Below are 23,236 nucleotides of genomic sequence, written 5' to 3'. Positions count from 1 at the left end.
TCTCGTTTTAGCATTGCGACATTCATACCTTCCATCAAATTTACAAGGCAATCTCACATCAACTGTTGATTCACATGCTGTCAAAATGTACATTCTAACGCCGACCTCGGGCTAAACTCACAGGAAAGTGGACAATTCTACAGATGAGGACCAGCTAATAGATAAAAGACAGATAAAGTTCATAAAACAAGGAGTAGAAAGAACTCATACTGCTTAGACCAAGACCAAGATTTAGAATGGAAGCTGCAAACTTGGCCGAGACCAAGATTTGGAATGGAAGCTGAAAACTCTATGATTTTCGCATGGAGAATCTTCTATCTTTGAGTTTTGGGCAATTCAGGTTCTCAGGAAAGCTAGCCAGTGATGACCTCCACGTTCTCAAGAAAGCTAACCAGTGGTGACCTCCACCTTCGATCAACTTTAACAGGAAAAATGGCAGGCTATCATCTACCAGCTTTAACAGGAAAAATAACAACAGACATACATCTGGATCATCGTTGTGGACAAGTGGTCCGAGCATAAACCCGTGTGGTGTACCTGTGAAAGTATGTAGGCATGGTTACCATCTGTCGAAAATATCTAATATCATTGTGTTAAATGTGGCACTTTGATTTATATTTATTAATAACAATTTTTTTATTTTAATTTTTAATTTAAATACTTTTACTGAGTTTACGACGGCTAGCTTTGGAGTTATGTCTTTCGAGGTACCGGGTTAATTATAATGGATGTTAGGGCTTTCTATCTGCTTCTTAGAGGGGTCAGTATGAAGCAACGTGAGTACTGGAAACAAATTAGCTTGAACCAGTTAGTAGATTCTACAAGGTGTATATTTGTGTCACGTGACGACATCCATGATTAAGAAAAGATGAAATGACAACAATGAAGACTGCTTTAAGGACTTTCCATATGAATATAAGAACAGTGTTTGCAGTAACCTCCATCTGCAATTAGTAATCATATCCCTATATACTGTGGAATTGCAGTCTACGCTGTTCTTTCTTCGCCCGTTGCCCTTCTTGCATGCAACTTACTGAGCTTCAATGTCCAACATACAGTAAGATAAATTATATAAGAGATGTCCCAAAGGAAATGGCAAAAGAGAAAGCATAAATATAAAAATTGTGCGGTAGCAGAAAACTGCAGTTTGGTGTTGATGTTAAACATGAGTACTTTCTTTTGGTGCCATCTCAAAAACAGAATGAAGTTGATTGTAAATTCAGTGAAAGTAAGAAAAGTGTCCTTTGCTTTCAAGAAGTCAGGTCCATAGCAAGACATAGAATCTCTCAATAGAGTCTCAAGCAGAGGTAAAGAATTTAGTGCTGATATTTCTGCAATTCTGCTTGTTTTCAGCAAGGGCAGCCCAATAATTTCCTTCTATTTTCATTAGCCATAGGTTAGGAGATTGGAACCTACTGTGTTCAATCAAAATCATTTCGAGTAGCTACAATGCATTACATAATGCTTGGTGGTAGTGCATGCATTTTTAAAGACGGAATCACCTTTAACTTTTATTAGATATACAACCATCTTCATCATTTCGGTCATTCTCTGTAGACTGACCTATGTATTTTTGCTACTTGGACTGTGTTTCAGGAGTTGGCGTGCAATCTGTAAATACTCCATGCATTTTGAAGTTCCACACCAACATTTACATGTAATCCTGTGGCGTAATTAGCCCTTGTTGCTTCAGTAAGGCCCGTTGTTCCTTAAAAGTTTTCGGGGTGAGCACTTTTATATATTCCTGTAAAACTCTCTCGTGTTCTGGCATCCAGTTAGTTGGAAAGGGCGTATAGTCGGTTGTGGGCACCAAAGAGGAGAGAGTAAAATTAATGCCATGAATGGCATCAATTAGTCCCATTCTTAAAAGCTCGTTGTATTCTGGCAACTCACCCTCCCTCTCTTTTAATGGGCGACTTAGATTGCGTGAGGCGGCCTTGTAAACCTTGGCTCTAGAACGGAGCTTGTACTTTGCAGCATAGAGCTTTGCAAGAGAACCACGAATAATGTAGGAGAAAAATCTAGTTACTTTCTTCTGGTTGTCTGCATATCTGAACCATTTTGCCATGGTTTCAAGAAACTTGTTCATTTGTAAATTGTTGTGTGCTTGAGTTGCAAAATACATGCGAGAACATGGCTGGGGATCAGGATCGCTGTCACCCTTGACAAATTTTAGTTTTCGGAATTGACTAATGCACCATTCCAAGCTGGCAGTGACAGAAAGCAGAGTACCCACACCTTTTCTACTGACAATCTCACCATCCGATCCAGTGTATCTCAAAGTTGGATATATCACACGCCGGAAAATAATAAGATCAAGGAACAAGACTCCTCTTGAGACATGCTCTATTGCCAAGCCATCTTTGTCAAGCTTCAACCCATACTTCTCTTCACTATATTCCATTAGTTTTCTCTGAATGTAAACAGCACCTCCCCGAGGACCTCTCACCCCAACCAAGATGCGCCCACCATAACTTATATAGTCCATTTTCCTGGTTTTCTCTCGACCATTGGTGGGAACGAATTCTGGCCAGGAAGGGTTGTAGCTCCTTCTGTTCAAGCTGCAACTTCTTTACAGGGGCAGGGGATACTACTACAGCTACATATACTGCTACACTACCTTTCACTTTATGACTTGTAGAGACTTAAGGGAAGGTAGTGGTGGGAATGATTTGGTGGGTATTGGGTGAGTGGCCCCCATCCCAGAGGTGTGGGATATAGCAGAATTTCTTTTCTATTAAGCATTTGTGGAAATCCCAAGAGTACATGCACTAGATTGAGTGACTATGCCAACATTTTCAAATTACCAATGTCAATGCTACTACCACCTGCATGGGAATGGTGGTGTTTCTTTTCTTCAAGCCCGCTCATGGCAGGGACTTGCTGCCATGCAACTTTTCTTGTTTTCTTTATATGTCACTTCGTTTACTCTAAATTTTTCTTCACTTGACTTTTAATTTACTTTTAATTCTACTCTCTCCTTACACAGACCTTGGAGGAGCCACTGTGGAACTCTTAATGAATTTTTGGATACTGGTCTTGGCAGAAATGGTTTGCAATACCCTACAAGTAATTTTTAGCATTAGGGTTAATTTATCCATACTTTTTAATTTTTTTAAATTACTCAGTGTTATTAAAGTGGACCCTCTTTAGTTATTATTCTACGGCGATGAGATTGTTATTAATTGGGTCACTAAACACTTCATCAACTACTACATGGTTTTTCCTTCATTATTATGGTTCTCTTTATGGCTAGATTTGATAGGTTGCCCTAGGCCATAGTTAGACACGTGATTTCCTTCTTAAAAGTTCATATTCTATTTTTTTTTTCTACAAAGAAGGGTTAATTTCTTACTATATTCTCCTTACCATAGTAGTTATGAAAAATAAATATATTCCAATAGGTGTTGGAAGTCTAGGCGGTCAAGAAGATTCTCATTGGGTACTAGTTAAGGGCGTATAGAGAATGGTATAATATAGCCTACTAACCAAGGCATTCTCCTTATGCATTGTTCAGGTTAGCTTTTATTTTGTCTTAGGTTACAAATATGAACTTATTACTTCAAGTGTGGTCTAGGTATTTGGTTGTTTATTGAACTCTTTTTCCTTCTTTATGTAGAAAATGACTATCCTGGAGATTTTTTCTAGCCTATTATGCCTACAGCATCAGTTTGGATAGGTTATTATGTTTGTATTTATTTTGGTTTTTTTCTAGACTAAATATGTTGTCACTCAATTTTATTGATGTATATGACAATGTATATACTTAGTCTTGGGTACTCAGTTTGAACAAATATTTATATATACTTGTATTGTTTTAGTTCTTTAACATACTTTGCACATAAGTATACCTATGTTTTATTGTCACAAATAAATAACTATGTTTAGGTAGCTTTATTATAGCTATAAACACTAGACTTGGCACTTTGTTTTTTTCTTCCAGGGTTTTCAACTTTCTAAGTTCTATAAATGAAAAGGCTAATTCATCAACAAATAATGTAAATACATCTCTCTTTTAGTTGCTTCATAAATTTGGTTTTTTTCTTTCTAATGGATGAGGCTTACTTAATACATCTCTCTTTTAGTTGCTTCATAAATTTGGTTTTTTTCTTTCTAATGGATGAGGCTTACTTACCTGTAGCCAGTTTACCTTATGAATGGGGTCTAATTCTATTCTTAGTTATTACTTTATTTAGTTTTAACTTCTTGGTCCATTCCTCATGCAAGTCACATATTCAAGGTTTCCAACGTATAAGATTTTTTCTTCCATCATTTCATGATTTCTTAGGATTATATCTCTATTCTCTCTATATGTTAAAGGTGTATTCCTAGGGATTTCTTCCCAACCCATGTTTGTCCTATCCTATTCAATTTTTCTTCGTAGATATTCCTTATTATCCCTCAGCCAGGTTATAATACTTCTAGAAAATTTTTGTGCTGATGGGTTAGTGGGAAGATTCCTGAACCAAGGGTTTTTGAACCTACTCAAAGGGTTTTAACACATTGGGTGGGAACTACATTTGTTAAATGTTAGTGCAAAATTTATCCTTTTGTATTGGCTTGCAAATATGTTAACCCTACTAATCTCTTGTTTAGTAATATAACACCTACAAGTGTCATCATATAGAGTTAGTTCTTCATCTATTTCAAAATGTTTAAATAGAAAAATGATTCGTGTCAAATATTTAATTATTTTATAGGAACCCTTTAATATATTACATGCCATATGCCCAACTATTTATTCTTGTTTCGTGTGTAGACAACCATACTCTATCTAAAAAGAAACTTGAAAATATTTTATACAAAATAATCTATTCACTTCTATCAATACTTAAAAATATAATAGGATCAAGCATGTTCCTCCTAACAAAATGAACTACCTTTACCAAAATCCCCTCAAGCATTAGGCCTCCTTTTTGTCATAAATCATAACCAATATTCGATATTTTTTCTCATTGGACCCTAGCAACGTCTTGCAAGTTTAGTGTCTAGAATATTTTGTTTGCCTTCCGTCAATACTTTTCCACTTGATTTTCCTTTCTTCCCTCAAGTTTCCATTCTCTCCTGCAATCTTCTTTCTTCCACCTTACATGCCCTTTTTCTCTCATCATGCCATTCTCCGGGGGCTAGGAATCTTGGGAAAATATGGGGGTTCATATTACTATAACTATCACTTAAAAAATTGTCCCTTCTTGGACTCCAACTAATTTTAATTGATTTCCTGATAGTAGGGTAGATTGAATGCTCATGTGCAGGCTCCCACTATATTTCCAAGCAAATAATAATTTATTCATAATAACATACAATACTTACATTTTCCATTGAGAATATTCAAACATACTCTTGGCTCGGTGGCCAATGTTTTGATTTAAATATTTACAAACATTATAAAATCATAAATTCAGATAAAGAAATAATTATAGTAGGGGCACTACAGTTCAATTAACGCTTTTTCTCTGTAGCAAGGAAAGTTTTATGGGCTAATATTCAAAAGGTGGGATAATTTTCCATGGATTTTCCAAAAATAATATTCTGCAATTTCCATATTTCATAAAAATGATTTGCCCAAATTTTTTATTATAGAATTATTTTATCCAAAAAAATGTAAATTTTTTATAGAGAATATATAAAATCATTACAAATTTCAATATTTTTACAAAAAACGTCCCAACATTTTACAATTTATAGATTAGGAACTAGTAAGATTTCCCAAGGTTTCTAAACTTTAAGATAAATCTCCATTTTTTAAATTTTCCCTGCTCTATAGGAAGTAGTTTCTAAAAACAAACTCAATGATGTCTAGTTTGGATGCAATTCTTACAAGTGTTGTCCTAAAAATTTATCATGGGGAGACCTTTGACCATATATTTTTGTTGTAAATTACTAATACTTTCAAAAGGAAAATGACCAAATGTATGATGTCGTAACAACTAATCATCTTAGATTCAAGCATTATGTGCATATGATTTTGATTGATTAAGGTTCCTCATCAATTATGTAAACATTATGTTTTTGTTCATTTGTACTTTTGCAATAAGTCTCCTACTAGGTAGCTTGTCTAGAAAGGTACATGTTGGACGTTTAATATGACTTCATATGTATCTTGGATTAACTTCCCTACACTCATGAGATTATGATTGAGACCATGTATATAATAGACATTTGAAATGTACTTATTTTCATCTCTCTTGGTCAAAACGTAGACTCTTCCTTTTCTTTTAAAATTTAGTAGCTAATCATCTCCTAGTTTTACTTTTGGTTGGAGTAAATTATCTAAAGTTAAGAACATGATTTTGTTACTTGTTATGTGATTTTTGTAGCCACTATATATTAGCTAGAGATCATTTTTGTTACATTCTTTATTTTATTGACATGAATGAAACATAGATTCAAATGTATATTCATCAATGTTAGTCACATTGGCTTTGTCTCTATTCAGACCTATATGATTTCTCTTGCATTCCCTTTCACAATGACCAAACTTCTTGCAGTAATAACATTTGGATTTTTTACTTGTTAGTCCTATTTACCTAATTGTAATATCTACATATTCCTCTTTCATTCTCAAGGATTTTTTATGAATGTCCTTTCTGTTTTAATGCTAACTTATCTCTCGTTTGAGAGTGTCCTCTTACTCGTTTACCTCTACTGATGAAGGAATAATAATGAAATGCACTTTCCAAAGAGTCATTTCTTCGTGGTTCTTGTCTCATGTGCCAAAAAATACCTTATGAGTTGTTCTACAAATAATTGTGATATAATTTGAGACTCCTCTATAACTACTACAACTACATCAACTTTTTTAGGAAGAATAAAAAATACTTTCTCAACATTGTTTTTTAATCTATTATGACTTCTCCATGTTCTCGATGCAAATTAACAATGTCCTTAGTGTTTCATAAAATTATATATGGATTCTCAATTATTCATATGGAGGGTTAAAAAATTCTTTCTGCCTGTTTACAATTTGGGTTTTTTTGTAGTTTGTTGGCGCCTCAATAGGTTATCTTGAGAATATCCCAGGACTCCTTGGCATGATCAGTTACTTTAACCTTAGGTAAAGTTGAATTTTCTATCTCTTGCTAGATAAACCATAATTACTTCCATCTTTTTTTGTGTTTTCAAAAAAATCTTGTCTCTGTCCATTTCACATTGCTTATATAGGTTTTCCTAATCTAGTTCTATAAACCCACTTACTATAATCCCAACATTCTAGAGAACAATGGTACTTCTTTATTTTGATTGACTAGGTATAACACATCATACTAGTCACAATTGGGCATTGTGATAGTCCTTTACTACTACTGGATGTAATTAATTCCTCCCTTTGTTAATTTCACTATGGCATTGTAGTAATATTCTTACATTGAATCAATTATCATCCCCCCTACCTTAAATTTTGATTTCCCCTTTCTTAAATATTTTTTTCCTCCACCTTTTTAATTAGAAATAAACCAACATAATTTTTCATTTTCTTTTAATTTAGTGTCCCACATATTTTTTTTCATTTACAAAAATAGTATTTCTTTTAAAAAATGAATTTTCTACTTTGCACCAAGGTAATTATCACTTTCATTATGAAAAAAAATTAAATTCTATAAAATCATTATTACTTTTACCATCACAAAACTAAACCAATTATTTAAATAAATATTAAATACATACTTTTAAATCAAGCTTATGTCAGGATTTGAATCACTTCACACAATGGGAAGGTCTAAGAGGAATGGCATTAGGATTTGAAGGTTTAACCTAGGGGAAATGTTCTTTCCCCCATAGTAAAAAATCCTCTCACTTTCACCTAACAATTTTACACTTCTGTTTTGCTGAGCAAAGGATTCAATGGGGTTGTTTGCATGCACATTAGATACTGAGCAGAGGTAAACCAAGGTGGTTATGGCTTGTGGGAAACCATACCTGGTGGGTATGACAACTATTGATCTAACATTTTTTGAAAGTTTTAATCTTGGGCGGACTATGAAAAGGTGAATGGTGATGGGAGCACAATTTTTAGAAATTTTGAGGAGAACATAACCTCCTGACATCATATGAGATAGGTCGTAGAGGGATCTACCCTCCAATTGCAATTTTCCCTGGACTTAGACTCTGTGGAAGTTTTGGGAGAGGATTTGCAACTAGAAGGGATACCATCACATACAATTATTTTCCTAGGGAAGGAAAAGGTTATCTCCCTTGGTGACATTAGTGTAGAGTCATTGCTTGAGGGGTTATGGGATAAAACTCTGATAACCACACCATTCTCTGGTAAATTTGTATACTCATGCAAACTTGAAGATGAATGTTTTCTTTGAGGTAAATGTGTCTTTCTCATTAATTGATATCACAGCTCAAGGGGAAAGGAATACTAGATGTATGGAGGATTTGATTTGTTCAACACATCATCTTCCTGAATAAGCTCCTTCAGGGCCAGACCTAACTAAGGGTTTCAACCCTCTTCCAAGAAGAAATTATAATTACCTCCAAAACCCTCTACTCTTGTGTGTTAAGAGGTCGAGGGCGTTGAAATTTAGGGAGGTGAACATGAGGTTCATAGAAGCGATGCTTTCACGCATACTCATTTAGGGGCATTAAGCCACACAATTAAGGGAGATAAAGATAGGGTCAACAAAAGAAAGAAGACCCATACTAAATTTAACCTGAGTTTGGGGTAGGCATGCAAATGCAATAAATGATATTGATGATGGATAGAACCCAGTTGGTAGAATGCATGGTCGAAATTTAAATGTTAAAATGTTTGAAGAGTGGGTAGAAACACAAAGTAAGTCCAATTGTTCATAATCTTCCTGAATTTTTTGTTTTGGCCAAAGGGTGGATACAACTTGACTATAAGTCTCAGAAGAATCCCTAATCATATCCCAATGAGTATGGAATATTGACTCGACCCCTTTTGATACAAGCCAAGAAATGTTGGATGTATCACCAATTTAGGTTTAGCTCACTGTTTGGCCACCAAAGTTATAGAAGGAGGAGATTTTCAAAGACATAAGAAATATATTGGGGACCTTCTTGGTGGTGGATTAATTTTTTTAACAGAACAAACACAATTTTATGGAAATGATCTTAGTAAACATTGACTTAAGGGAGGGCTTATCGGAAGCACTGGATATGGGGGATGGTCATTGTAGCTTGCAACCTATTATATATTAATATAGGAAATTTGCACCACTTTATAGTTAATAAGAGAAAAATAAATTATGAATTGGAATAAAACATAATTATTTTTATTATTTATGTTTTTGTGTTAAAAACTAAGTTGATTGAGGCTTACTTCATGAATAATAGATTAATGTGTGAGAAATAGGGTACTTATAAAGTTATTTAATATAAATGACATTAGTAATGTCCAGTATTTATTTTTAATCATTATAACAATCAAAATCAATTCAAAATAAGAATATAAATAGAGTAGTATAGAATATTTTTTTTTCAAATACAAGACGGAAGAGGGTAAACTCTACACTAGTTATTGCAAGTGTTCAATATTTATTCTTAAATTGTTTAAATAAATTATATTGAAATAAAAATATAATTGATATTCCTCTAAAACTTACAATGCTTACATTATTTCTATTGCAATTTACATTTATATTTTTGTATTAAAACCAAGTTCATCAAGATTTATCTCATGGTAATAGGTTATATAAGAAATTTCTTACCTATAAATTTATATAATCATATATAAATATTATTTTTTCCCTTTCTCCTAGAAATATCTCGGTCGACGATATTATCTGTGACATCGAATATGGTATTAGAGACTTACCGGAAGTCACTAAGGATATCATCATACAAGATAGTGCGGTTGTCCTTAGAAAGGCAAGCCCCCCCAAGAAAAACATCAGTAAGCTTGAAATTGACGCTCTCAAGTCCTTAAATAATAACAAGGATATTGTTGTTCTCAAAGCTGACAAGGGTGCTCTAGTTATTCTTGATAAAGAGGATTATAGGAGGAAGATGTTGGATCATCTCCTGAATAGCGGGAGCTACAGGAAACTTAGTAAGGACCCCTTGAAGAAGATTTCCAAAAGTGTGGCTCTTGCTATAAAGACCAGTAGCTCAGTCAACTCATTCAGTCATAAGCTCATTTAGAGTAGCCCTCTTACCCCCAGAATCTATGGACTTCCTAAGATCCATAAGGAAGGGGCTCCTCTGAGACCCATTGTCAACATGATAGGAGGGCCAACTTATCTTCTTGCTAAATATTTAACAATGAAGCTTAAGCCCCTTGTAGGTAATACATATTCCTTTGTCAAGGACTCTACTTCGTTTGTCAATGAGTTGAAGGATTTCAAGCTTGATCCCAATGACAAGCTTGTGAGTTTTGATGTGGTCTCCCTCTACACTAATATCCCTATCATTGAGGCCATCGAGGTCATCAAGTGTATTACAGATCCTGATACTGCTAAGTTAGTTGATATTTGTCTTACCTCTACTTTCTTTTCCTTCGATGGGGAATTCTATGAAAAAGCTTGTGGTGCCACCATGGGTTCCCTCCTCTCCCCTGTGGTGGCTACTCTATTCATTGAGGATTTTGAATCAAGGGCCTTGAACTCTTCTTGTCTTTTGCCTAGGATGTGGAAGAAGTTTTTATATGAAACTTGTGTCATTTGGTCCCATGTCAATGAAGAATTGGACCCTTTTTTCATTCATCTTAATAATCAGTCTAATCCCATAAAGTTCACCTTGGAATTTGAAAGTAATAATAGTCTACCCTTACTTGACATCATCCTCTCAAGGAATGAAAATGGATCTTTTTCTCATCGAGTATTTTAGAAGAAAACTCACATAGAGCAATATCTTCATACTAATTCTCATAATTTCCCAGACCAAAAGCTTGGTGTTCTCAATACTTTAGAAACTAGAGCTTTAAGGGTTTCTGGTGATAACCATCTCAATGAGGAGAAAGCACACCTCTTGAGTGTTTTATTTAATAATGGGTATAGTAGACACCAATGTACTAAGGCTTTTCTCAAAGTTGCAAAAGGTTCTAAGGCTAAGAAAGAAGCCAATGATCGTTTTTCTGGGGTTCATCTCCTTTTTTCCAAGGAACTACGGACAAGATTGCGAGGATACTAAAGAAGCATAAGGTTCCTTCAACCTTTAGGCCTCTAAATAACATATGCAGTTACCTAAGATCCATTAAAGACCTTATGGACCCCAAAAATATGAAAGGTGTTTATGTTATCCCTTACTCTTAGGGGACTCCCTATATTGGTGAGACTGGTCACCTGATTAATCAAAGGATTCACGAGCATGCAACTGACATCAAGCATGGTAGGACCTGCTCCTCTGCTTTGGTAGAACATGCGGAAAAATCTAGGCATCACATCTGCATTAAGGAAGCCCATGTCATTGCCAAGGTTAGTCATTTCCATCATCATAAATTCAGGGAGGCCTTCGAAATTGAAAAAAAGCCAAATAATTTAAATAGAGACGATGGTTGGAATATTAGAAAACGTTGGGTGTATGTCACGTCCTCCTGGTTTGTTTCTATTTGTAGATTATTTTGATTTTTAGGGTTTGATGTTTTTATTTATGATTTTTTTGTTTCTATACAGTATTTGCATTTAATGTTAATATTCTTTTGATTTGTTTTCTCACCTTTAAAAAAAATAAAAATAAATAAATAAATAAAATTTTTTGCCCTCTCTTTTGATTGCTTTGTTTTAATTTTAGTCTCATTTAATCATTATTTTATTGTAGGTTCTTGACTCATTAATCAGGTCTTGATTCATCTTTATATATATATATATTCGACTCTTTTCCCTATCTTTGGTTGACTTGGATTGTTTGTTTCTTATTAATGTTTATCTCTCTCTCTCTCTCTCTCACTCTCTCTCTCTCTCTCTCTCTCTCTCTCTTTCTCTCTCTCTCTCTATATATATATATATATATCTCTCTCTCTCTCTCTCTCTCTATATATATATATATATAGAGAGAGAGAGAGAGAGAGAGAGAGAGAGAGAGAGAGAGATAAATTATAATATTATTATTCTTAAACTAGTCGTTATAGGAATATTATTTGATCTTAATGATCATTATTTAAATATTATTTTTCATAAACTAGCGGTTATTAAAAAGAGGAAATAAATAATAATAATAATAATAATAATAATAATAATTTTACCCTCCCTTTTGATTTCTCTGTTTTAATTTTAGTCTCCTTTAATTATTGTTTCTGTTATAGGATCTTGACTCATTAATGATGTCTTGACTCCTATTTATTTATTTATTTATTTTACTTTCATTTTTTGTTTATTTTTACTTTTTTCCCTGTATTTGGTTGAACTGGATTGTTTGTTTCTTATTAATGTTTAGCTTTTCCATCTTTCTTGATTATTATTATTATTATAAATTATAATAATATTATTATTCTTAAACTAGCCATTATATTAGTCGTTATAGGAATATTATTTGATCTTAATAATCATTATTAAAATATTAATTTTCATAAACTAGTCATTATATGCTCGTTTGGTCTCTACATCGCCCTCTATTTAAGCATGTGCCATGATCTGCATCTTCATCTGGTCCTGATGATGAACCACACTATTTGGTTTGAAACGCATCGGAAATTTTTTCTCCTATATGATTTCTACCGAAAAGACTCTTCTTAATGTAATATGGATCACAGAAGCCTGAATTCAAAAATTTTATATTATTATTAATTTTTTTAATGCTAATACTAAGTATTTTGTCTATGTTTAATATAAGTTTTTATACTAGTACAATGTTGGCATGCCTTCAAAATTTAGAAGAGAAAATATTTTGTAAGTATACTTATGTCATTTAATGGTCATAATTATTAATTTATTAATTAGACCACAATGGAGTATTACTATTTTAGTTATATCAAATATAATAAAACATAATAAGGAAAGCTCACTTCAAACTTTATTTCAATTTTCTAGCATTTATTTATTAAGTGTTTAAATGGTTTATATTTAAATTAGATACTCAAATATTGTTTTTATATACCAAACCTAAAAGATATTATTTTTAAGTGCATCATTGAATTTTTTTGTGTGCATTTGATATAGTGAGAAGTTTTTTTTGGTTAAAAAAAACTTTGAACTTAGAAATTCACTAAAAGTGTCATGTAATTTGCATAAAATATTGTCACATGATTGCATTGAAGTTGAACCAAATTATTTATATATGTACCAAATAATATAAAACTCCTCAAAAAATAAAATAAATAGAATATTTGACATGCATCATTTTTTTTTGTGAAGTATATTAATAGATCCTACAAAAGACAATATTGCATTCATGAATCATCTCCACCTAATCTCAAGATATTCTCTCAAGTATATCAAACACAACTTCTACACCACATTTATTTATCTTGGTATTCTTGCAAAGTTCTTTATTTGGCATCCATGCCCAAACTATGGTATTGATTGGAATAGAGCCGTGTTTTTGGTCATTAATATTTGATACCCAATATTGTTTAGAAAAAATTCCATTATATTTCCCTAAAACATGCTTCTACCAATCAACCTTTACATGAAGAGTGTCACTTTCATTATCCTTGAAGATATTTGAGGTGACCTCTTCCATCCAAATAATCTTTCCTTCATCCTACATACTCTGATATAATTAGCAACATATTTCCTTTCTCAACATCCATCAAAATATTGAATGTTGGCTTTGGCTTGTTGTAGTTGGGTCTACATTTACTAGTTCATATGTCACATTATCAAAATATCCACCCATAATAAATAAGAGTACATGGGATGGGTTATGGTCATCATACATAATTTTCCTTTCCCATGTTCCAAAAATCCTCAAAAGATGAATCACTTTAATCCACTATTATATGATCATTATAGAATTCATCTAATAGATCAAGAACTATTTCTCAATACTCCACTCTATTCTTCCATTCTTCTGTAACAATTGGTGAATCCTCATTGTTGATAGCGTCTCTCCACATTTTTATGTATGATATTATTCCTTCATTTATTTATTTCAAGTAGACATCATTATCTTTGGTAGATAAGAAAGATGACATCCTTGTGGAAAGTTTCGGTGAACCTTCATCATCTATATCCATAACTCAACTAGTTTTGACCACTCAATATCTCTTATGTATTCTTTGTATATTAGTACTATAACATCATTGAGTATGACAAATTCGAAGTATTAGACATTAATATGTATGACAATTTCATTTCCCCCCTCCTTGATGTATCCATAAAGGAAAATTTTGAAGTCATACACCTTGTCAATAAGTGTAGGTGGACATTAACTATCATTTCTTTGGCAATGCACATTATTGTTCCTTTGAATTCACGTGTAATAGAAACATTTTCAAATATGAAGGAAACTTTATCCTCGGGAATATTTATGGCATAATCAGGATGGTGAGTTTCCAAATATGATTCTAGAAAATTTCATAAAATTCCAATGCACCCCAAATGTATGCTTTAATACTATTGGATGTGTTGGAGGTGCATCATGTTTTAACACCTTCTAAAATCCTAACCACTATGCATCCCTTCTTTACCATCGTTCCATGCACCTTATTCCCAAAATTTGTGTTGAATATGGAGCCCTCTCCCACTTTCACTCCATCTTGCAGAAGATATACTTTGTTTGCCAGAGAAAATGTGGAAGAACCATTTTCTCTTGTAAAACAAAGTAAATAAGCTTACTATTTTCTCAAACAAAACATTTAGTATACTCTCAATAACTCTTAACACATGCTTCAAGATTTTTATTTACCTTTTTTGAGCCTCAAATCCATGATTTTCCATTGACGAATTTCCCCTACATTAACATCTTCCACATCCAAATTTGGATGAGTAACATCAATTATCAAGATTGTAACATAGTTTGCATTAACCCTTACATAAGCATAATAACTTCTAAACTTTTTAGATTCAACCCTTTCTAGCCCAAAAAATTGAACATTAATTAGGAGGTCAACTTCATCCCATTTTGTGAAAAACAAATCCATTGTAACTCGTACCAATTATATAACAACTCAATTGTTATTTGTAATTAAGTTTAAACCATGTAAAGTTTGACTGGATATTTTATCCAAAACATAAAATTCAAAAAATTAATATGGATATGAAAACCTAACAATTAAATATTGAGGCAACATTACAAAATGATAGGTATCAACTCATATCAAACCACCAAGTTCCTATTTAAATTTTAAAATGTCACTTGTATTATTTATGTATGTTTAGAAATAATGCTCAAAATAAATTTGTAAAAGTTGGGGAACTACAACATGGTCCTTTGAAAATTCAAATAATGTCCAAAATTGATGCTACAAAAGATTTAAAAAATCCATGTGTGAAGCGTAAATTATATTTATATATCACTTAGTGAGGATGTTTGATGTTTAAACTTGATATTTGGAAGTCATTCTAGAGGTTTTCTTCTAAATACAAGTTTTAGTACAATAAATACTAGATAGTTCTCATTTTTATTATGAAAGTTTTGAAATTACATTACGAAACGTTAGTTCCAATGTGAGGATTCCCTACCTTTACATATATTATGACATACAATTTAAGATGGATACATATTGGTGTTAAACTCTAGTACCTGGAAAGGTGTATATTTGAGTTTTATTACAAAGGGTGAGTTATGCACTTGCAACTTAGATTCTAATCCATTATTAATGGCTAGTAATATCATAACATTTATTTGACTCATGGAAAATATTTTGAAGGTATGAGGAAACCTAGCCAATGGAATATGGGAATGCAGAGAGTTTTACCAAGACCCTAGTCAGCGATCCAATCAAATAATAAAAGCCATAAAATGGGCTTTTTTTTCTAGCTGGAAAATTATATAACCAGAAAAACAATTTATTGAGGAAATGGGGTTATGGTGAAACTCTAAGGAATAAAGAAAATTCACTAAATGTAGCTACAATTTCAACATACAATATTACAACAAGCAATCTCACAACTTAATCTAATGATGTCATCTGTGATCATTATTCACATAACATATCATAACAACTACATAGAAATTAATTGCACCAAAGAGTGATATTTTACCCTATAAAGTCAAGTGGGAAAAATAACATTTGATGGGGACATGATTAAGCTCAATAAACTATTACAAAGGGTGAGCTATGCACTTTCAACTCATATTCTAATTCATTCTAACTCACTAGAAATATTAGAAAATTCCTTTGGATGATGGATAATTTTTTTCTCATGCAGGGAAAAGCTCAATAGCTCATTCATTCTTCGCTCTTCAAGAAAAGGACCTCTTCTATCCCACTTCTTCTATCACTACCCTTCATCAAACAAGGACCTCCTTTGTTATAGAGTTTCCTTAGAATACCAACAATCAAAATGATTCATTTCACTTCTTCAAGATTTGAAAATTTCCATTTTGTATTGGAAAGCTTGAAGCAGTTAATATTTCAGATCCATTTCAAGTATTTAACATTCAAGAGGATGGAGGGGTGAGTAGTTAAACTGTGTTGTGAGTATAGCTTCCTCAAGACCATAGCGAAAGCCAATATTGCAACTACAATACTAGGATAATGGGGTCGCACAAATATAGAATTTGATGTTAGTTAGGGCTTTGAACATTTCTTGTGGTCATCTACCACCAAGATCCGCAAAAAGAAGGAAGTGATTAGCCTAACAAATTTTGACTTTGGTGGACTTTATAAAATTTATCTGTTGAATTCTAGTACTTGAATCATAAAAAAGCTAGGCACTTTATCCAAAGAAAATAAATAATTGCAAAAGGGAAAATGAAAAATTGCATAGTCTTGAATAAAGAAAGGTAAAAGCCAACTATTTTTATATCTATAGAACTTATTATTATTACAAAAGAGGTAAATTAAAAAATAAAAAGTTTATACTAAAATTGGTTAAATTTCTTTCAACATTGAGCTTGATCATATATTTACTGCTAAGGAAAACTTACTTGATGAACCTAGTTAAGGAGGTGTATATTAAGGAAAACTTACTTGATGAACCTAGTTAAGGAGGTGTATATGAACTTTATATGCTATTGAGGAAAACTTACTTGATGAACCTAGTTAAGGAAGTGTATATTAAATTTATAAAGGCCATACGTAAATGGGTTGTAGTTGATTACTTAAAGTAGTAGATATCATGAAAAACATGAGATTTGAATTTTTATCTCTTTAATATTCTCCATCTCGTTGACATTTTAAAATGTCTCAACATGACTAGGGGATGATTTTATTAAGGATAAGTTATAAATACAACATGTTGCTAGCATTCTCTAAATAATGAGTGTGAGATAGAGGAACATGGTGTCCTTGGATACTCTTTTAGGACTTTAAATGGGAAAAAGATAAAGACATTATTGCGATAATGAACACAACTCATAATTGTTCAGTGGATTGAACACTAAACATTTTTCCTTTAATGTAATGAGGTTGATTTAGAGATAAGGAAACACCATATAGTTGGATATTATGTGATTTTCATGTTCGAAAGAAGATTTTTTTATTATTTTCTAATTAATGAATTAATATTATTAATTACAATGGACTTCTAATTGGTAGGACTTAATGTGAATGAGAAATTAGATTAGCACGGAGATGAAATTATGATTTTATTTTCATTTCTAATGTCCAAATGCTAAGATGTGTTACTCTTTTTAAAAATTAAAGTATGCATATTCTACTCTTGAGCTTTATTAGACCAATATAATGACAGAGATAATCATATTTACAAAAAAAATTACAACAACCTTTTGATTGTAGGTTTTAACCCCGTACAAAAATTACTTGCATACAAATTCTAAACGCAGAAAATAAACAATGGCGAGAGCATAAAACATAAAATAGATATACACAGAGATTTTCCCATGGATCCCAAAACCGGGACTACCAGTAATTTTTCAGTATGTTCCTTTCAATGTTACTATATATATATATATATATATGTATATATGTATATATATGTATACATGTCGAAGCATCTGTAAACCCAATCCATTAACCCTGGATTAGAAAAAAATTGTAGTTGCCTTGACACGATCTACAAAATAGCATAGACAATAAACCATCATGCCTCAAACTGTGTGTGAAATCCATGGACAAAACCATAGGTAGGTCTGCTCACCTAATATAGGGCAGTTAGCCCCCTGCTTACCCCCCAACAATGGGGGAAGCCGCCCCCCAACAATGTGTGGGGTAGTCGTGGAAAGAGTGTAACACAACCCAACATTAAATAACAAGAGTGATGAACGTATAAAAAAGGAATAAGTTAAAGGTCCACTAATTTACAGTTGTTTTCAAATCCATTATATAGTCTTCCAACCTTTATTCATCACTTTGTCAATGCTATAGTTATAATTGAGCTTCTGATGAAAATATGTTCCTAAGATATTTGAATAAAGTCACTTCCTCCAAGATGGTGAGGTCTTTCATGAAATCGGTATAAGTAATCTTTTTGGAATTTTCTATCACAACATTTATTTTGCCATCAATCATATCCATATTTAAGAAATCCTTGAAAATGAGATCATATAAGAACAATATTTCCAACATAAAAAAAGAACGAATATGATCATTATAGCTAGAGGTATGCCATACCAACACATTTTGTGTCCACGCAACCTTAATTTGTTGATGTATATACCAAAAAAATTAGGAGACATGGGACACATTTCTTAACTGTTATATTACAATAAATTTCTCCAACAAACTTGAAAATAATATTTTTATATAACATTAAAAACATTCAACATTAAAAATACTTTCTCTTTAATTAAATAATTAATTACACAACAATTATACAATAATGTTATTTTTCTATTTTAAATTACAATTTATTTTAAAACCAAACGAATGTTTAAAATCTATTGCAACCTTCGTATTATTTATTTATTAATTGACTGCTTCTTAAGTGCTTCGTAATCGTCTATCTAGAGTGCGATAATGAATGCCTAGTCGACTATGAAAATGGAGTGCTATGGGTCTGAATGCTTAGTCGAAGACTATGGAGATGAGCCATTTGCATATAGATTATTGAAAAAAAACTATTTTGAAAAAGATATTCAATTTTTAATATATATATATATATATATATATATATATATATATTTATTTGGAATCGATATATTAGGAGTATAAGTTAAATTATATTTTTATAATTTTTTTATTAAAATACAGGAATATATAGTAATTCTTTCAAGCTTCTTCCCAAACAAAGAAGAGATATATAACTCTATAGATTATTATTGGGTTAAAAATAGTGAAATATCTTATAGCTTCTTTCCTAAATAATAAAGAGATATATAACTTTATAATTTTTTAACACATATAACTCTATACATTTTTATTGCGTTAAAAATAGTGAAATATTTTATATTAGTCAGTTTAGGATATATTTGATTTTATATTTGAATGGTTAAAATGTTTAAATTTAATTAGTAAAATATTTTTCAAATAATCTCATTTCTAATTCAACTATAGTTAAAAGAAATATCTATTTATTTTAATATAAAAATATAATTGAACAATGTTGTTGTTGTTTTCTTTTAAATAGTTTCATTTTCATGAATATTATTTCTACCAAATAAACTAAAAATTATATACAAACAATTCATGGATACAAAAAAATGTTGTACGAACTACATCATAGTTACGTGGATATGAAATGGAAATGTTAATTGCTTACTAATGAATAATGACTTCCATATATATTTTTGGTGGGGTGGGTTGTAACCACTATTAAGTTTGTACATTTACATTTTTACTCCTACATGTTAAAGAGTTGAAGTTCTTATTCATTTTTTATACAAATACTTAGCTTAAATTATGGTGGGCAGTAACTTGGTAAATAAGTTATTTATGTGACTACGAGCTATTTTCAAAGATTTTAACTTTAGGTAGTTTTTGTATAAGCTTAACAATGAAAAATCAATGGACATATATTTAAAAATCATGGCATAAATATTGCAACTAGATCGTAAAAAAAATCTGACTCGGCGAACACTATCACATGACACAATAGTTGTAATAAAAACTTCAAAATTATAATCTAATAAAATGTTTGTAAATATTTTGTATTAATTAATACTAAATTAATAGTAATCAACAAACAAATTAATTGTTAAAATCCTATTTTTAACAAAAACTAATAAACAATAAAATACCACGCCTTAAAATCTTATTTAATTTTTATAAAATAAAATAGCCCTTCCATTATTATCTTCACGGGACTATATGCTCATATGCCTCTTCCTATATTATTGTTGTCGATTGAAGGGCGGAATGCAAACTCGTGGGCTTCTTGACGTGTGTACCACGATCTTCGTTTCAATGTCAACCAATATACAATAGTCGATAACCTTACCAGACCAATTCCTCGTTTCAATGTCAACCAATATACAATAGTCGATAACCTTACCATACCAATTCCTCTGTTTTTAAGACACCGTCAAACCCTCTTTCAAACTAAGTAAAGACGGCTCTAGGGTAAGTGACAGCGGGCAGGTCTGCACACCCATGTTCTTTGTCCTTCTCAAAATCACATCACGCCGGGCAGGTCTGCACACCCATGCACACCCATGTTCTTTTTCCTCGTCAAAATCACATCTTTATCTCGATTCAGATTTCAGAAATATATTTCAAAATGTGGAGCTCAAACAATTACCTTCATTTTATTCTCAAATATTTCAGAAATTTGCAATAAAGATAAGTTCATGACTACAATCACTTATAAGTTTCCTTTCTATGAGAATCTATTCCAACTTGAGAATCTTTTCCAAGCTGCTTTGGGCGTGCTATACCTACAACCTCAATTGCAGCAGAACTACAAATGGTCAGAGACTCTGTAACTAGCGATCGACTACTCTCTTTTTAAAATCTTTAACTACTAGTGACCGACTACTCTGTAACTAGTGAAGGATTGTTGGAACTTACTCTCATGTTGTTATGATAAAAGTTAGAAATAATTAATTCCTACTTGTCTATGGTTGTAATTCTCCATTTGAGGAGTTTGTTCCTACATAATAGGAATTTAGTTTCTCCTAGTTTAGTGTGTGGTTGAGAGAATCTCTCAACCACATTAGTGTACGTCCAAGATAGAATTCCTATCTTGAGACTATTGATTGTATAAATATGTGTGTAATTTCCTCATTTAAAAATATATAGAGAATATATTGCTGTGTGTAATTTTATCTTGGTATCAGAGCCTGTGAGGGCCTGGCCCCTCCTGGGCATAGAGAAATAAACTACTTTTGTTTGTCCATCATCGTGGGTCGATGGAGATACCAGAGATCGCTGCCTGTCACAGTGATGAGGGCTTGTTGAACAAGATAGAGGGCGTAGCGTGGAGAGGAGAGAGTAATGAAGGCTTCCGACTGGTAGAGACCGTCAGATGCGTTTTAGCTAAAGAAATCGATCCACAGATCAAAGCCAGAATGATCTGCGCGTAGAGAAAACATTCTGCAATAGGAATCTGTCATGTTGGTTTAATATACCTGAGAGTTAGACCATAGTCCTGGTGTGGAGATCTGTTGGCGAGTGTAAAGACCTGAGCAGTGAACTATTGCGGTGTCATGGTGCTCACAAAAACCCTGACCTTCGCAGCAGTCTTCTCGGACTTCAGGGATCCAATGCCGTGGCTTCATAAAAACGGGGCTCAACAATCGCGTTGCCTACCAGTTCGTGGCTCTCTTCGGGAGCTCATCGATAGGGTCAGGTATCCGGTCTGGTGTCTCTGATCGTGGCTCTGCTTTTTCTTTATGTGATCTACCCGCCCTTTGTCAAGAACAGCCCCAATGTGCCAAAGCTTGCCAACGAGAAGTTGGAGAAAATGGGGCTTCATAGTGATGGTGGGGAGCATGTGACTAGTTTTGAGAATTAAATCGGCCAACGATGGAGAGCCAATTGTGGCGCGCAGAGTGCTGCTTGTGCGTTGAGCTGTTGGAGTCGATATTACCCATCTGACTGGATCGAGAGAAAGTATGGTATCCAGGCAAGGCCCAAGGCATTTATAGCTTGGCTCTGGAAGTGATCTGGCATGAGGATTCGCGGAGTTTCTTGAAAATATTTTCTTGTAATTGCAAAATCTCGAATCTGCATGGCCTTAGTTAGGTACATGGACCATGCGGCGTGTAATCTTTGAATGTTGTGCAGGTTTTTCTGTATTGGAAGATTATCGATTGGTTCTTCCATTGCTTTCTTTAAATTTTCATCCTTGCCGAGCGTAAACCCCGAAAGTTTCCTCATGGCTGCAAGTCTCAATATTGTTTCCAAAGACCGCCGTCTGATGGCCGCCGGGGCGAGCTGTATGGAGAAGCTCTTGGGATTTTCCCCGCAGAATTTGAATTCTAATTCTGCTGCCTCAGATGAAGGCGATTTGAATGAGCTTAAGGAGGAGGATGTCTGGGAATTTGGCCCGACGCGGGATCGAGCCCGACACAGTACGAGACGAAGGAAGAGAATTTTCAGTCCCGTCACAAGACGGACTCTGGCAGCAATGGTGGCGGCAATGGGGCCGCCGTTGAGCCTGGCAGGTCGCTGCAGAGCGGCAGCATCAGGCGCTGGAAGGAAACCGGTGGACTCTCCGTTGCCTTCGAGGAATCCAACCGATCGCGCCTCTCGCCTCTCACACGGAGCTCCGCCTTCTTCAGCGTGACCCCCAGGAACCGAATCTCTGTGAGGATGATCATCGGCATCTTCAGGGCCTGTCACTCCGAGAATGCTCCATTTCTGAATGTACGGAGCAGAACATGGCGCATTCGTTTAACATGGCATACGCGGAGGCAGATTTGCCATAAGCTATTCGCTTGCTAAATTGCTCTCACAGATCTTGGACGGCTGCATTGATCGGTATTCGAGTTTGTATGGGAGCTTTGGTTTACCAAAGAAATACGATATGCGTTGTTCGTGGGTGTGGGCCTTCAGGTATTTCAACAATTTGTGAGATTCTTTGCAGATCGAGGAAGCCGGATCTCTGTTTTTTGTTTGCAGGCCGCAATTTTTTGTTCGACAGATCTGTTGCATCATGATCTGGCATGGTTGATTCTCTGATATACGCTTGTTGGCTGACTGGTTGAGTTGATCCACTATTTGTTGATGCTTCCATGTATTGGAATCGCTATGTGGCTTATGGATACATCCGGTAGAAGAACACTTTTGCTTACAACTATGCTTTTTTTTAATTGCGTCGCTTGTGATTTTGATGGTGTCAAACTCGATTACAATGGGCACTGTGGTTAAAGCTGCTATATCATG

The 23,236-nt window shown here is 33.5% G+C and overlaps 1 pseudogene; it reads right to left on the bottom strand.

Annotated features, from left to right (window-relative positions):
- Window positions 1-1,504: 1,504 nt before the first annotated feature.
- Window positions 1,505-21,627, bottom strand: LOC149239835 (nuclear intron maturase 2, mitochondrial pseudogene; annotated as a pseudogene).
- Between the last annotated feature and the right edge of the window lie 1,609 nt (window positions 21,628-23,236).

Source organism: Pinus tabuliformis, chromosome 8 (assembly GCF_031772625.1).
Source record: "Pinus tabuliformis cultivar Carrire ecotype Pingquan chromosome 8, CPIR1, whole genome shotgun sequence".
In the NCBI taxonomy this organism is placed as follows: Eukaryota; Viridiplantae; Streptophyta; class Pinopsida; order Pinales; family Pinaceae; genus Pinus; species Pinus tabuliformis.
The sequence above is the reverse complement of the archived record's forward strand: the minus strand, read 5'-3'. Positions and strand labels throughout refer to the sequence as shown.